The sequence below is a fragment of the Arachis hypogaea genome, chromosome 2 (genome assembly GCF_003086295.3).
Source record: "Arachis hypogaea cultivar Tifrunner chromosome 2, arahy.Tifrunner.gnm2.J5K5, whole genome shotgun sequence".
Taxonomy (NCBI): Eukaryota; Viridiplantae; Streptophyta; class Magnoliopsida; order Fabales; family Fabaceae; genus Arachis; species Arachis hypogaea.
The window spans coordinates 44,969,696-44,987,554 of record NC_092037.1 but is presented as its reverse complement, the minus strand read 5'-3'; positions in this window follow the sequence as shown (position 1 = coordinate 44,987,554).

The window sequence follows — 17,859 nt, the reverse complement described above, 5'->3', positions numbered from 1 at the left end:
ATGAATGTGATGATCCGTGACACTCATCATATTCTCAACTATGAATGCGTGCCTGACAACCACCTCCGTTCTATCTTAGATTGAGTAGATATCTCTTGGATTCTTTAATCGGAATCTTCGTGGTATAAGCTAGAACTGATGGCGGCATTCAAGAGAATCCGGAAGGTCTAAACCTCGTCTGTGGTATTCTGAGTAGGATTCAATGATTGAATGACTGTGACGAGCTTCAAACTCCTGAGGGCGGGGCGTTAGTGACAGACGCAAAAGAATCACTAGATTCTATTTCGGCCTGATTGAGAACCGACAGATGGATAGCCGTGCCGTGACAGGGTGCGTTGAACATTTCCACTGAGAGGATGGGAGGTAGCCACTGACAACGGTGAAACCCTTGCATACAGCTTGCCATGGAAGGAGCCTTGCGTGCTTGAAGAAGAAGACAGTAGGAAAGCAGAGATTCAGAAGATGGAGCATCTCTAAAACCTCAACCTGTTCTCTAATACTGCAAAACAAGTACTTATTTCATGTTCTTTTACTCTTCACAATCAATCTTGATAATTTCTGATATCCTGACTAAGATTTACAAGATAACCATAGCTTGCTTCAAGCCGACAATCTCCGTGGGATCGACCCTTACTCACGTAAGGTATTACTTGGACGACCCAGTGCACTTGCTGGTTAGTTGTGCGGGGTTGCAAAAGTGTGATTGCAATTTCGTGCACCAAGATCCAATCACTTAAGATTGCCAAGTAGATCAATGAATGCATTGATTGAGGAAGAGATGAGAATGAACTTGATCCGGAGGATTGCAATATCTCTTGATCCCAATATTCATTTTATTTTTAGTTCTTACAATTACTTTTCTTGCCATTTTACTTATCTGCACTTTATTGCTTTCTTTACTTTTATGCCATTTACATTTCCTTGTTACTTATCACTCCAATATGATTCGTCTAACTAGGATAATCAATTAACTATTGATTGTTTAATCCGTTAATCCCTGTGGATTCGACCTCACTCTATTATGAGTTTTTACTTGACGACAATTCGGTATACTTGCCGAAAGGAGATTTGTTGAGAGACAAGTTTTTGTGCATCACTTTCCTACTGCCTTCATCCAGTCATCCATACTCCCTTCCATGGGAAGATGTATGTTGGGGGATCATTGTTGTCAATGGCTACCGTTTGTCCTCACAGTGAAAATGGTCCGGCTACGGGTTACGTAGGGCTAATCATCTGTTGGTTCTCGATCGTGTCGGAATAAGATCCAATTATCCTTTTGTGCACTATCACTGAGCCCACCACTCACGAGTTTGAAGCTCGTTACAGTCATCCCATCCCAGATCCTACTCAGAATACCACAGACAAGGTTTAGACTTTTCGGATCTCAAGAATGCTGCCAATTGATTCTAGCTTATACCACGAAGACTCTGATCTCACAAAATGGAAAGCTCTGTTGTTAGGAGAGGCAACCATACATCGTGGACCAGGAGGCCAAGAGATACACACTCAAGCTATTGCATGTAGAACGGAAGTGGTTGTCAAGCACGCGTTCATAAGGGAGAATGATGATGAGTGTCACGGATAATCACATTCATCAGGTTGAAGTGCGAGTGAATATCTTAGAATAAGAATAAGCTTGAGTTGAATAGAAGAACAATAGTACTTTGCATTAATTCGTGAGGAACAGCAGAGCTCCACACCTTAATCTATGAGGTGTAGAAACTCCACCGTTGAAAATACATAAGTGATGAAGGTCTAGCATGGCCAAATGGCCATGTCTCCCAAATAACATGAAACAATCAAAAAAGGGTTCAAAGACCTGATCCCAAGATCAAAGATGATCAAAAGATGAAAATACAATAGTAAAAGGTCCTATTTATAATGAACTAGTAACCTAGGGTTTACAAAAATAAGTAAATGATGCAGAAATCTACTTCCGGGGCCCACTTGGTGTGTTCTTGGGCTGAGCATTGAAGCTTTCACATGCATAGGCTTTTCTTGGAGTTAAATGCCAGCTCTGGTTCCAGTTTGGGCGTTTAACTCTAGCTTTTATGCCAGTTATGGTGTTTAACGCCAGAAAAAGGTCTCTGACCGGCGTTTTGACGCCAGTTTGGGCCATCAAATATCGGGCAAAGTATAGACTATTATACATTGCTGGAAAGCCCAAGATGTCTACTTTCCAACGAAATTAAGAGCGCGCCAATTGGACTTCTGTAGCTTCAGAAAATCCATTTCGAGTGCAGGGAGGTCAGAATCTAACAGCATTTGCAGTCTTTTTTCAGCCTCTAAACAAGATTTTTGCTCAGGTCCCTCAATTTCAACCAGAAAATACCTGAAATCACAGAAAAATACAAAAACTCATAGTAAAGTCCAGAAATGTGATTTTTGCATAAAAACTAATAATTATATACTAAAAACTAACTAAATCATACTAAAAGCTACCTAAAAACAATGCCAAAAAGCGTATAAATTATCTGCTCATCAGTCCGCATCCCCTGTATTTTCACCTGTTGTGCGTATGCATGGACCTGTGTGCGTACGCACAAGTGCCAAATTGGGTAGCAATAGAAAAAAAAACCAAGTCACGCCAGAACTCTTCCCCAACCCCTTTTGCTTCTTCGTTCTGGCCACAACCCACCCAACCCTCCCTTCTTTCGGTGACACCGCTGATGCACGAAAACTTGTCTCTCAACAAATTTTCCTTCGGCAAGTATACTGAATTGTCGTCAAGTAAAAACTCACAATAGAGTGAGGTCGAATCCCACAGGGATTGATTGGTCAAGCAACTTTAGTTGGAATAATGTGCTAGTTGAGCTAACAGAAATTGAGTTAAGAATTGTAGAAATTTTAAATAGCGGGAAAGTAAAGTGCAGAAAGTACATTGCAGAATCTTAAATGGGGATTTGGGGAAATGAGCATGAAGATAAATGGCAGAAATTAAAGAGAATGGGTAAGATCAGAAATGGGGGATTCATTGGGCTTAGGAGATGTTGCATTCTCCGGATCAAATTCATTCTCATCTCTTCCTCAATCAATGCATTCATTGATTTCCTTGGCAATCTTAGGTGATTGGATCCCAATTCCTTGGCAAACCAATCTCTCTAAGCTTGAACAATTGCCCAATTCCTTGATTTAATTGCTCATGGGAAGAGATGAAGTATGGTCATTGATTATACCACATGTATTTCCAAATCAAAGTGTTGGGAGGATTACATGTCACTATATCCGTCCAAACCCCAATTTGGTCCAACATGAGAAAGCATTTCTAGCATGATATCCTCATCCCTTTTCCAAGGCTCAGAGGAGATCCAATTATGGAGAGTTTCTCTTCCAAGACAACTAACCAATTGAATTAAGATCGAAAGCTTTCTAGTAAATCAAGAGAAAAGAAAGAGGAAGAAGAATGTAAACTATAATTGATCCATCAAATTACAACAGAGCTCCCTAACCCAATGAAAGGGGGTTTAGTTGTTCATAGCTCTAGAAATGGAAAATAGTAGAAAAGAGTACATTCCCCAGTAACTAGAAAAGTGTAGAAAAGTAAATATACAAGGTGTAGTTCTCCAAATTGCCTCGCCTCTCTAGTTCAAAACTACTCCTATATATACTACTCTTTTTGATCTTCTAGTTAGTTCTTCAAGTCTTGGATATGGGCCTTTGATCTTGGGTTGAAGCAGTTACAATCTTCAGTGGGCTCAGCTTTGCTTGCAGAAAAGTGTGAGTTAGGCATGGACGTTAGTTAGGACGTTAGTGGTGTTAACGTTAAGTGAGAATGTGGGTTCGAGAACGTTAGTGACGATCACCTTTTTCAGTAACGTTCCAACCCACTAGTGATCCACGTTAACTTCAATGTTAGTGGCACTAATGTGACCACTAACGTTGCCTCTTGGTCCTTCGCAAACGTTATTGGTGTTCACCTTTTTCAATAACATTGGCTCTTTGGGTCTTATCCCTACGTTAGAGTTCACGTTAGTATAACTAACGTGAATTTTAACGTGGGTATGCCTAAACTTCGAGAGCATTAGTGACACTTACCTTTGTTACTAACGCTCCAAATGCCCCTCCTTCCCACGTTAGAGTTCACGTTAATTGGATTAACGTGACCCCTAACATGGTAGTGATTGCCATCTCCAACGTTAGTGACAAAGGTGAGTGTCACTAACGTTGACCCATCATGCTTAGCTCCACGTTACTCTTCACGTTAGTGGTCTTAACTTGACCACTAACGTGGGAACTCTTGGCTTAGTCCAACGTTAGTGACAAAGGTGAGTGTCACTAACGTTGGCGATTGCTTCCTCCCCCCACGTTAGAGTTCACGTTAATTAGATTAACGTGGCTCTTAACGTGGCTAAATGTGCCTTTGTAGAACGTTAGTGGCATTCACTTTTACCACTAACGTTGGAGCTTCTCTTTTCCTCCACGTTAGCTACCACGTTAATGTACTTAACGTGGCAACTAACATGGGCTATGATGGCGTCGAAGGCGTTATTGGCGATCACTTTTTCCATTAACGCTACAAGCTTGTCCCCATTCCACATTAGTGGTTACGTTAATTAGCTTAACGTGACAACTAACGTGGCTCCTTCTTGCTTCTTTTGTCCTAAAATCAAGCAATTAAAGTGCATCAAAGCTCTGTTCTAAGTCATAAGATTATGCATCATCAATTATATTATTCAATTCCTGCCTAATTCTCATGAAATCATGTAAAGTTCACAATGTTTGCTTGAATCAAGGTGTAAGTGTATTTTCATCAAAAACTTTCTTATTTACTGAGCAAAATGCATGAAACTACCCTAAAATTGTAAAAAAAAGGTCAGTGAAACTGGCCAAGATACCCTGGCATCAACCGCCGGCGCCGGCGCCACCAATGCCGCACCACCCTACCCTTCCTCTTCCTTCTTCCACTTTCTTTTTCTTCTTTCTTCCCTCTTTCTTTCTTCAACTGTGAGTTGCCCTGTTCTTCTTCCTCAAGCCGCCAGCATCTTCTCTGGTAAAGCTCAGCTGTCGTGAGCTCTACAGTGACCACCACCAGTGCCACTACTCCATCTTCTTCTCCTCCATTCTTTAACTTTACAATTTTCAACCTTTAATCTTCTTTGTTTTGTTTATTCACTTTCTTAATTTTCAATTTCTTTATTTAACTTTGGTAATCTAGGTTAGGTTTATATGTCTTAATTGGTTGTTGTTGAATTGCAAGTGTTCAATTTCTGATTTTTGGGTTGTTGATGCTTGAATTTTGGGTTGAAATTGTCGAATATGTGCACTGCATGCCAAGTGTTTGCTTAAATGCCTGAATAAACCTTTAGTTCAATGCATGTGTTGTAGCTACCATATGTATTAAGTTTGGCATTCGATTCAAGAATGGTGCACTATTGCATGATTATTATGCTATTTTGGATTGAAATTTCAATAATGTACTTGTTTATAGCTTTGAGTTGAGAGCACCAAATTCATATGAAAAGTGACATTTGATTTCATATTTAGTGAATTTTTTAATAATTACATATTGAATTTAGTGAATTGAATTGAATTTCTTGTTCATCATGGTTTTCAAATCAATATAATCACATAACAAGGTACTTATTTCTTGTCAATGCTTTGCATTTGTTTGAGTTGACTTGACTTGATTCTTATCAAGCTTGTCACTTTTTTGTAACAAGCACCTTATCCATGTGATTATTTCATTATTCTTGAGAATGAATAAGTATTCTTCTTTTCATCATTAAATTGGTTATTGTTTATTGTACTATTTTATATTAATCTTGCGCTTTCACCTGCACAATTTCAATATCCAATATCTCTTAAAATTCAATTCACTCTTGTTGTAATTGCCTAAGTTTGCTTATGTTTAATTAATGCTCATCCATTGCTTGCATCTTAGGTCGTTTAATTGAAGAATTCATGCTTACTTTTTGATTGTATGGTTGCCGTTTTAACCAGCTGATGAGCGGATAATTTATACGCTTTTTGGCATTGTTTTTAGGTAGTTTTTAATATGATCTAGTTACTTTTAGGGATGTTTTCATTAGTTTTTATGGTAAATTCACATTTCTAGACTTTACTATGAGTTTGTGTATTTTTTTGTGATTTCAGGTATTTTCTGGCTAAAATTGAGGGACCTGAGCAAAACTCTGATAGGAGGCTGACAAAGGACTGCTGATGCTGTTGGAATCTGACCTCCCTGCACTCAAAATGGATTTTCTGGAGCTACAGAACTCCAAATGGCTCGCTCTCAACGGCGTTGAAAAGTAGACATCCAGAGCTTTCCAGAGATTAGACGACGTAAACTGGCGCTCAACACCAGTTCTATGCTGCATTCTGGAGTCAAACGCCAGAAACACGTCACGAACCAGAGTTGAACGCCCAAAACACGTTATAACTTGGCGTTCAACTCTAAGAGAAGCCTCAGCTCGTGGATAGATCAAGCTCAGCCCAAGCACACACCAAGTGGGCCCCGGAAGTGGATTTATGCATCAATTACTTACTTTTGTAAACCCTAGTAGCTAGTTTAGTATAAATAGAACTTTTTACCTTTGTATTAGACGTCTTGGATGGTATTATTCAGTCTTTTGACCACGTTTGGGGGCTGGCCATTCAGCCATGCCTGAACCTCTATCACTTATGTATTTCCAATGGTGGAGTTTCTACACACCATAGATTAAGGGTGTGGAGCTCTGCTATACCTCGAGTTTCAATGCAATTACTACTATTTTCTATTCAATTCGACTTATTCTTATTCTAAGATATTCGTTGCACTTCAACATGATGAATGTGATGATCCGTGACACTCATCATCATTCTCACTTATGAACGTGTGACTGACAACCACTTCCGTTCTATCTTAGACCGGACACATATCTCTTGGATTCCTTAATCAGAATCTTCGTGGTATAAGCTAGAATTGATGGCGGCATTCATGGGAATCCGAAAAGTCTAACCTTGTCTGTGGTATTTCGAGTAGGATTCCGGGATTGAATGACTGTGACGAGCTTCAAACTCGTGATTGCTGGGTGTGATGACAAACGCAAAAGAATCAATGGATTCTATTCCAACATGATCGAGAACCGACAGATGATTAGCCGTGCTATGACAGAGCATTTGGACCATTTTCACTGAGAGGATGGGATGTAGCCATTGACAACGGTGATGCCCTACATACAGCTTGCCATAGAAAAGAGTGACAAAAATTGGATAACAGCAGTAGGAAAGTAGAGATTCAGAAGGAACACAGCACCTCCATACACTTGTCTGAAATTCCCACCATTGAATTACATGAATAACTCTATCTTTATTTTCTGTTTAATTTATTATTATTATTCGAGAATCTAATAATCTCTTAATATAGTTGAATCCGCCTGACTGGGATTTACATGATGACCATAGCTTGCTTCATACCAACAATCTCTGTGGGATCGACCCTTACTCACGTAAGGTATTACTTGGACGATCCAGTACACTTGCTGGTTAGTTAAGCGAAGTTGTGAAGTTATGTTTAGACCACGGTATTGAGCACCAAGCTTTTGGAGCCATTACTGGGGCAATCAATTTAACAACAATTCAAGAATGAATCATAATTTCGTCCACGAAGTTTTTGGCGCTGTTGCCGGGGATTGTTCGAGTTTGGACAACTAACGGTTCATCTTGTTGCTCAGATTAGGTAATTTTCTTTTCAGAAAAGTTTTCAAAAATTTTTCAAAATTTTTCTTTGTTTTCGTTTTTCCCAAAAATTATTTAAAAAAATCATAAAATCATAAAAATCAAAAATATTTTGTGATTCTTGTTTGAGTCTAGTGTCAATTTTTAAGTTTGGGGTCAATTGCATGTTTTAAAAATTTTTCTTGCATTTTTCGAAATTTCATGCATTCATAGTGTTCTTCATGATCTTCAAGTTGTTCTTGGTAAGTCTTCTTGTTTGATCTTGATATTTTCTTGTTGTGTGTTTGTTGTTGTTTTTCATGTGCATTTTTGCATTCATATTGTCCAAGCATTAAAGATTTCTAAGTTTGGTGTCTTGCATGTTTTCTTTGCATCAAAATTTTTTTCAAAAATATGTTCTTGATGTTCATCATGATCTTCAAAGTGTTCTTGGTGTTCATTGGTGCACGAAATTGCAATCACACTTTTGCAATTCCGCACAACTAACCAGCAAGTGCACTGGGTCGTCCAAGTAATACCTTACGTGAGTAAGGGTCGATCCCACGGAGATTGTCGGCTTGAAGCAAGCTATGGTTATCTTGTAGATCTTAGTCAGGATATCAATAATTATCAGGATTGATTGTGAAAAGTAAAAGAACATGAAATAAGTACTTGTTTTGCAGTAATGGAGAACAGGTTGAGGTTTTGGAGATGCTCCATCTTTTGAATCTCTGCTTTCCTACTGTCTTCTTCTTCAAGCACGCAAGGCTCCTTCCATGGCAAGCTGTATGCAAGGGTTTCACCGTTGTCAGTGGCTACCTCCCATCCTCTCAGTGGAAATGTTCAACGCACCCTGTCACGGCACGGCTATCCATCTGTCGGTTCTCAATCAGGCCGGAATAGAATCCAGTGATTCTTTTGCGTCTGTCACTAACGCCCCGCCCTCAGGAGTTTGAAGCTCGTCACAGTCATTCAATCATTGAATCCTACTCAGAATACCACACACAAGGTTTAGACCTTCCGGATTCTCTTTAATGCCGCCATCAGTTCTAGCTTATACCACGAAGATTCCGATTAAAGAATCTAAGAGATATCTACTCAATCTAAGATAGAATGGAGGTGGTTGTCAGACACACGTTCATAGTTGAGAATATGATGAGTGTCACGGATCATCACATTCATCCGGGTTAAGAACAAGTGATATCTTAGAATGGAAGCAAGCATGATTGAATGAAAAACAGTAGTAATTGCATTAATCCATCAAGACACAACAGAGCTCCTCACCCCCAACCATAGGGTTTAGAGACTCATGCTGTGGAAGGTACACAAAGAAACGTGTAAAGTGTCATGAGGTACAGATACAATGTCAAAAGATCCTATTAATAGTAAGCTAGTAACCTAGGGTATACAGAAATGAGTAAATGACGTAAAAATCCACTTCTGGGTCCACTTAGTGTGTGCTTGGGCTGAGCATTGAAGCTTTCATGTGTAGAGACTTTTTCTGGAGTTAAACGCCAGCTTTCATGCCAGTTTGGGCGTTTAACTCCAAGTTTTATGCCAGTTCCAGCGTTAAGCGCTGGAAATTCTGAGGCTGATTTGCCACGCCGGTTTGGGCCATCAAATCTTGGGCAAAGTATAGACTATTATACATTGCTGGAAAGCCCAGGATGTCTACTTTCGAATGCCATTGAGAGCGCGCCAATTGGGCTTCTGTAGCTCCAGAAAATCTACTTCGAGTGCAGGGAGGTCAGAATCCAACAGCATCTGCAGTCCTTTTTAGTCTCTGAATCAGATTTTTGCTCAGGGCCCTCAATTTCAGCCAGAAAATACCTGAAATCACAGAAAAACACACAAACTCATAGTAAAGTCCAGAAAAGTGAATTTTAACTAAAAACTAATAAAAATATACTAAAAACTAACTAGATCATACTAAAAACATACTAAAAACAATGCCAAAAAGCGTATAAATTATCCGCTCATCACAACACCAAACTTAAATTGTTGCTTGTCCCCAAGCAACTGAAAATCAAAGTAGGATAAAAAGAAGAGAATATACTATAGACTCCAAATTATCAAGGAAACTTAGCTCCAATTAGATGAGCGGGACTAGTAGCTTTTTGCTTCCGAACAGTTTTGGCATCTCACTTTATCCTTTGAGGTTCAGAATGATTGGCATCTATAGGAACTCAGAACTCAGATAGTGTTATTGATTCTCCTAGTTAAGTATAATGATTCTTGAACATAGCTAGTGTATGAGTCTTGGCTGTGGCCCAAAGCACTCTGTTTTCCAGTATTACCACCGGATACATACATGCCACAGACACATAATTGGGTGAACCTTTTCAGATTGTGACTCAGCTTTGCTAGAGTCCCCAATTAGAGGTGTCCAGGGTTCTTAAGCACACTCTTTTTGCCTTGGATCACAACTTTATTTCTTTCTTTTTCTTTCTTTTTCTTTCTTTTTTTTTCGTTTTTTTTTTTGAATCACTGCTTTTTCTTGCTTCAAGAATCAATCTGATGATTTTTTAGATCCTCAATAACAGTTCTCTTTTTCCCTCATTATTTCAAGAGCCAACACTTTTAACATTCTCAAAACAACAAATTCAAAAGACATATGCTCTGTTCAAGCATTCATTCAGAAAACAAAAAGTATTGTCACCACATCAAACTAATTCAACTAGTTTCAAGGATAAATTCGAAATCCTGTACTTCTTGTTCTTTTGTGATTAAAGCATTTTTCATTTAAGAGAGGTGATGGATTCATAGGACATTCATAGCTTTAAGACATGAATTTTAAATTTTATTAATTATGAATTAAGAACAAGACTCAAAAATAGATATAAGATGAGACTAGAAAGTAAAAATAGAAAACAAAAATTTAAATAGGCTCCTAATGATAGAGGTTTTCACAGAGTTAGGACTCAACAACCTTAATTTTGAGAAGTGGATGCTCCCTCAAATTGAGGGGAGAATTTTTGGCGTTTCAGTTCTTGAAGTTCATGCCCCTGCTTCTCTTGTTCCTTCAGCAATTTGCAGAGCATGCAGTTCTGATTCTGCTGTTCTTCCTTAAGTTGCTCCATAGTCTCTTGCAACTTGGTGATAGATGCTTCTAGGCTGGCCCAGTAGTCAATTTTTGGGAATTCAGGGGGGAATTCCTGCGCCCTCCTCTTGATAGAGTTGTCTTGCATTTGTCCTTCCATTGACTTCTTGGTGATTGGATGTTCAATGGGTATGAACTCATCTACTCCCATCTTTACCCCAGCCTCTTTACAGAGCAAAGAGATCAAGCTCGGGTAAGCCAGTTTGGTTTCAGTGAAATTCTTATTTGCAATTGTGTAAATCTCACAAGCAATCACATGATGAACCTCCACTTCTTTTCCAAGCATAATGCAATGAATCATCACTGCTCTCTTGATAGTGACCTCAGAACGGTTGCTAGTGGGCAATATGGAACGCCCAATAAAGTCTAGCCAACCTCTTGCAATTGGTTTGAGGTCTCCCCTCTTGAGTTGGTTTGGGGCACCCTTTGAATTGGTTATCCACTTAGTTCCAGGGAGGCATATGTCCTCTAGAACTTGATCCAACCCTTTATCTGCTCTCACCATTCTCCTATTAAAGGATTCAGGATCATCCTGCAGTTGAGGCAATTTGAAGATTACTCTTATTTTGTCCAGATGGAAGTACATAACTTTCCCTCTGACCATGGTTCTGTAAGTATGGTAAGCAGTTCCAGTCATTCTCTTCTTTGGATTATTCTCTTTCTTTCCTCTTAAATTGGTTTGTTTTCCCTTAGGAGCCATGATCTTGATGAATCTTGGCTTAGTGATCACGGAAAAGCACACCAAACTTAGAGGTTTGCTTGTCCTCAAGCAAAAGAAAGGAAAGAAGAGAGAGAGGAGAAGAGCAAATTCGAATGGTATGGGGGAATGAGGAGGCCGAACGTGTTTTTATAAGTGGGGGAAGGAGATTTCGAAAAAAATTGAAGGGAGATTTGAGAAGATATGGAGAGAATTTGAGAGAAGGGTGAGTTTTTGAATAAGATTTGGGATTGATATGAGAGAGATTTGAAGAATGATTTTGATTTTTGAAGATTTGAAGGTGAATGATGAAAGGTTGAGATGTGTTTGTGTAGAAAAGTATGGGTAAGAAAAGGAAAGTTTGAAAAAAATTTGATTGGAAAGCAAAATCTTGGTCCCCCACCTTTCTGGCATTAAACGCCCAGAATGGCACCCATTCTGGCGTTTAACGCCCATTTGTTGCCCATTGTGGGCGTTTAACGCCCAGCCAGGTGCCCTGGCTGGCGTTAAACGCCAGAATTCCCTTTATCACTGGGCGTTTTGCTAAACGCCCAGGATGCTGCACACCTGGCGTTAAACGCCCAGAATGGTTCCCATTCTGGCGTTTAACGCCCAAAATGGCACCTTTACTGGCGTTAAACGCCCAGAATGGTGCCCATTCTGGCGTTTAACGCCCAAAGTACCCCTTACTGGCGTTTTTTTGCCAGTAAGCTCTTTTTCTCTGCTTTTTGCACTGAATCCTTCTGTAACTCTGTGAATTCCTTCATTTTTGATACTTGCCTTTGTAAAAACAAAACATATAACCTGCTAATGACTGGGTTGCCTCCCAGCAAGCGCTTCTTTACTGTCTTTAGCTGGACCTTTACTGAGAATCACTCAAGTCTCAGTTTTGAGCATTCCTGCTTAAAATTGCCTTCAAGATAATGTTTGATTCTCTGTTCATTAACAATGAACTTTTTGTCAGAATCAATATCCTGAAGCTCAACATATCCATATGGTGACACTCCTGTAATCACATACGGAGCCCTCCACCGGGATTTAAGTTTTCCTGGAAACAATCTGAGCCTAGAGTTGAAGAGCAGAACTTTTTGTCCTAGCTCAAAGACTCTGGATGACAACTTCTTGTCATGCCATTTCTTTGCCTTTAATTTCCTTATAAATTTTTGCATTTTCAAAGGCATTGAGTCTGAACTCCTCTAGCTCATTTAGCTGGAGCAATCTTTTTTCACCAGCTAACTGAGCATCCATGTTTAGGAATCTGGTTGCCCAGTAGGCTTTATGTTCCAGTTCCACGGGCAGATGACAGGCCTTCCCATACACCAGTTGGTATGGAGAGGTTCCTATAGGAGTCTTGAATGCTGTTCTGTATGCCCACAGAGCATCATCCAAACTCTTTGCCCAATCCTTTCTTCGGGCTATCACAGTCCGTTCTAGGATTCTTTTTAGCTCTCTGTTAGAGACTTCATCTTGCCCATTTGTCTGTGGATGATACGGAGTTGCCACTTTGTGGCTAATTCCATATCTTACCATAGCAGAGTATAGCTGTCTATTGCAGAAATGAGTGCCCCCGTCACTGATTAGTACTCTTGGAACACCAAACCTGCTGAAGATGTGTTTCTGGAGGTATTTCAACATGGTCTTGGTATCATTAGTGGGTGTAGCAATTGCTTCTACCCACTTAGATACATAGTCCACTGCCACCAGAATGTAAGTGTTTGAGTATGATGGTGGGAATGGACCCATGAAGTCAATTTCCCATACATCAAACAATTCTATCTCTAATATCCCTTGTTGAGGCATGGCATATCCGTGAGGCAAGTTACCAGCTCTTTGGCAACTGTCACAGTTACGCACAAACTCTCGGGCATCTTTATAGAGAGTAGGCCAGTAGAAGCCACATTGGAGGACTTTAGTGGCTGTTCGCTCACTTCCAAAATGTCCTCCATACTGTGATCCATGGCAGTGCCATAGGATCCTTTGTGCTTCTTCTCTGGGTACACATCTGCGGATCATTCCGTCTGCACATCTCTTAAAGAGATATGGCTCATCCCATAGGTAGTACTTGGCATCTGAAATTAATTTCTTTCTTTGCACTCTGCTGTACTCCTGGGTATGAACCTCACAGCTTTATAGTTTGCAATATCTGCAAACCATGGAGCTTCCTGAATGGCAAAGAGTTGCTCATCTCGGAAAGTTTCAGAAATATCAGTAGAAGGGAGGGACGCCCCAGCTACTGGTTCTATTCGGGACAGATGATCAGCCACCTGGTTCTCTGTCCCTTTTCTGTCTCTTATTTCTATATCAAACTCTTGCAGAAGCAACACCCATCTTATTAGCTTGGGTTTTGAATCCTGCTTTGTGAGTAAGTATTTAAGAGCAGCATGGTCAGTGTACACAACCACTTTGGATCCCACTAGATAGGATCTAAACTTGTCAATGGCATAGACCACTGCAAGTAACGCTTTTTCTGTGGTTGTGTAATTCTTCTGTGCGTCATTTAGAACACGACTGGCATAATAAATGACGTGCAGAAGCTTGTTATGCCTCTGTCCCAACACTGCACCAATGGCATGGTCACTGGCATCACACATTAGTTCAAATGGCAATGTCCAATCTGGTGCAGAGATGACTGGTGCTGTGACTAGCTTAGCTTTCAGGGTCTCAAATACCTGCAGACACTGTGTGTCAAACACAAATGGTGTGTCAGCAGCTAGCAGGTTACTCAAAGGTTTTGCAATTTTCGAAAAATCCTTTATAAACCTTCTGTAGAATCCTGCATGCCCCAGAAAGCTTCTGATTGCCTTAACATTGGCAGGTGGTGGTAATTTTTCAATTACCTCTACCTTTGCCTTATCCACCTCTATTCCCCTGCTTGAAATTTTGTGTCCAAGGACAATTCCTTCAGTCACCATAAAGTGACATTTCTCCCAGTTTAAAACCAGGTTAGTCTCTTGGCACCTTTTCAGGACAAGTGCTAGGTGGTTAAGGCAGGAGCTGAATGAGTCTCCATATACTGAGAAGTCATCCATGAAGACTTCCAGGAATTTCTCCACCATGTCAGGGAAGATGGATAGCATGCATCTCTGAAAGGTTGCAGGAGCATTACACAGACCAAAAGGCATCCTCCTGTAGGCAAAAACGCCAGAAGGGCAGGTAAATGCTATTTTCTCTTGGTCCTGAGGATCTACTGCAATTTGGTTGTAACCTGAATAGCCATCCAAAAAGCAGTAATAATCATGACCAGCTAGTCTTTCCAGCATTTGGTCTATGAATGGTAAAGGAAAATTATCCTTTCTGGTGGCTGTATTAAGCCTTCTGTAATCAATACACATACGCCACCCTGTGACTGTTCTTGTAGGAACCAGTTCATTTTTTTCATTATGAACCACTGTCATGCCTCCCTTTTTAGGGACAACTTGGACAGGGCTCACCCAGGGGCTATCAGAAATAGGATAAATAATCCCAGCCTCTAGTAATTTAGTGACCTCTTTCTGCACCACCTCCTTCATGGCTGGATTTAGCCTCCTTTGTGGTTGGACCACTGGTTTGGCATTATCCTCCAACAGGATCTTGTGCATGCATCTAGCTGGGCTAATGCCCTTAAGATCACTTATGGACCACCCAAGAGCTGTCTTGTGTGTCCTTAGCACTTGAATCAGTGCTTCCTCTTCCTGTGGATTTAAAGCAGAGCTTATAATCACTGGAAAAGTGTCACCCTCTCCCAGAAATGCATACTTCAGGGATGGTGGTAGTGGTTTGAGTTCAGGTTTGGGAGGCTTATCCTCCTCCTGAGGAATTTTTGAAAATTCCTTTGTTTCCTCTGGTTCTTCTTGATCAGGTTGAGCATCCTTGAAGATGTCCTCAAGCTCTGATTCTAGGCTTTCAGTCATATTGATCTCTTCTACCAGAGAGTCAATAATGTCAGCGCCCATGCAGTCATTTGGTGTGTCTGGATGCTGCATAGCTTTTACAGTATTCAACTTGAACTCATCCTCATTGACTCTCAGGGTTACTTCCCCTTTTTGTACATCAATAAGAGTTCGTCCAGTTGCTAGGAAAGGTCTTCCTAGAATGAGAGTTGCACTCTTGTGCTCCTCCATTTCCAGCACCACAAAGTCAGTTGGAAAAGTGAATGGCCCAACCTTGACAATCATGTCCTCTATTATGCCTGATGGGTGTTTAATGGAGCCATCAGCAAGTTGGAGGCATATCCGGGTTGGTTTGACTTCTTCAGTCAACCCAAGCTTTCTGATAGTGGATGTAGGTATTAGATTGATACTTGCTCCAAGATCACATAGGGTTGTCTTGGTGCAAGCACCTTCCAATGTGCATGGTATCATAAAGTTTCCTGGATCTTGAAGCTTTTCTGGTAAGCTTTTTAGAATGACTGCACTGCATTCTTCAGTGAGAAATACTTTTTCAGTTTCTCTCCAATCCTTCTTATGACTTAAGATCTCTTTCATGAACTTAGCATAAGAAGGTATTTGCTCAAGTGCCTCTGCAAACGGAATCTTTATTTCAAGAGTCCTTAGATAGTCTGCAAAGCGAGCAAACTGCTTATCCTGTTCCGCTTGGCGGAGTTTCTGAGGATAAGGCATCTTGGCTTTATATTCTTCAACCTTAGATGTTGCAGGTTTATTCCTTACAGAAGTGGTTGAAGAAGCCTTTTTAGAGGGATTATTATCAGCACTCTCAGGTGTCTGGTTCCCCTTTTGTGTTTGAACGCCAGGATTGGGTGGAAAATGGGCGTTTAACGCCAACTTTTCCCCCTTTTCTGGCGTTTGAACGCCAGAACTGGGCAGGGAATGGGCGTTTAACGCCAGCTTTCCCTCCTTTTCTGGCGTTTGAACGCCAATAGCATTCCTCTCTGGGCTCTTACTGTCCTCAGAGGGATTTTGGATAGTGGTTTGGTTATCCTCTGTCAATTGTTCCTTATTTGGATTTCTGCTACTTTGAGCAGTGTTATTCAATGTCTTCCCACTCCTCAGTTGAACTGCTTGACATTCTTCTGTTATCTGTTTAGATATCTGCTGTTTTGCTTGATTCAACTGCAGTTCTATGTTCTTGTTAGCAACTTTAGTTTCATGGAGTATCTCTTTAAATTCTGCTAACTGTTCTGTCATCAGGAGCAATTGTTGATTAAGCTCAATCATCTGTTCTTGAGGATTAGGATCAGTGGCTACTGCCATGACTTCCCCTTTTAGAGAGAACTCATTGCTAGAGTACAAATATTGGTTTCTAGCAACAGTGTCTATAAGCTCTTGAGCCTCTTCAATTGTCTTCCTCATGTGTATAGATCCACCAGCTGAGTGGTCTAAAGACATCTGAGCTTTTTCTGTAAGCCCATAGTAGAAGATGTCTAATTGTACCCACTTTGAAAACATTTCAGAGGGGAATTTTCTTAGCATACCTTTATACCTCTCCCAGGCATTATAAAGGGATTCATTATCCTCTTGTTTAAAGCCTTGGATGTCCAGCCTTAACTGTGTCATCCTCTTTGGAGGGTAAAAGTGATTCAGGAATTTGTCTGATAACTGTTTCCATGTCTTTATGCTTGTTGTAGGTTGGTTATTCAACCACCTCTTAGCTTGATCTTTTACAGCAAATGGAAACAGTAATAGTCTGTAGACATCCTGATCCACCTCTTTATCACGTACTGTGTCAGCAATTTGTAAGAACTGTGCCAGAAACTCAGTAAGCTCTTCCTGAGGAAGACCGGAATACTGGCAATTTTGCTGCACTATGATAATGAGTTAGGGTTTAGCTCAAAGCTGCTTGCTTTGATGGGAGGTGTACAGATGCTACTCCCATACGCAGCTGTAATGGGGTTAGCATATGACCCCAGAGTCCTTCTGGACTGATCAATCCCACTTAGGTCCATAATGGATAAAGGGAAATGATATGGATTGCAAATAGATAAAATTTGTTTTTTTTTTTGAATTAACCGAAAAAAAATAAAATAAAATAAAACAAAAGGAAAATAAAATAAAAATTCGAAAATTAAAAGAAAATAAGATCAAAGCAAACTGAGAACTGAATCAATTAGTTAATTAAAAAGATTTTGAGATTAGCAATTAGAAAGATATGATTGAAAAATTTTTATGAAAAAGATTTGATTTTTGAAATGAGGAAAGAGAAAAACAACAAAATGACACCAAACTTAAAATTTTTAGAAAATCAAACACTAATTTTTTCGAAAATGACACCAAACTTAGAATTTTTACGGATCAAAAAGGGATTAAAGACATGCAAATTCGAAAATTAAAAGAAAAACAAAAGCATGCAATTGACACCAAACTTAAAATATGAAACTAGACTCAACTAAAAGACTCTAAACCAACAAAAATAAAACAGTCCTAATCTAAGCAACAAGATAAGCCGTCAGTTGTCCAAACTCCAACAATCCCCGGCAATGGCGCCAAAAACT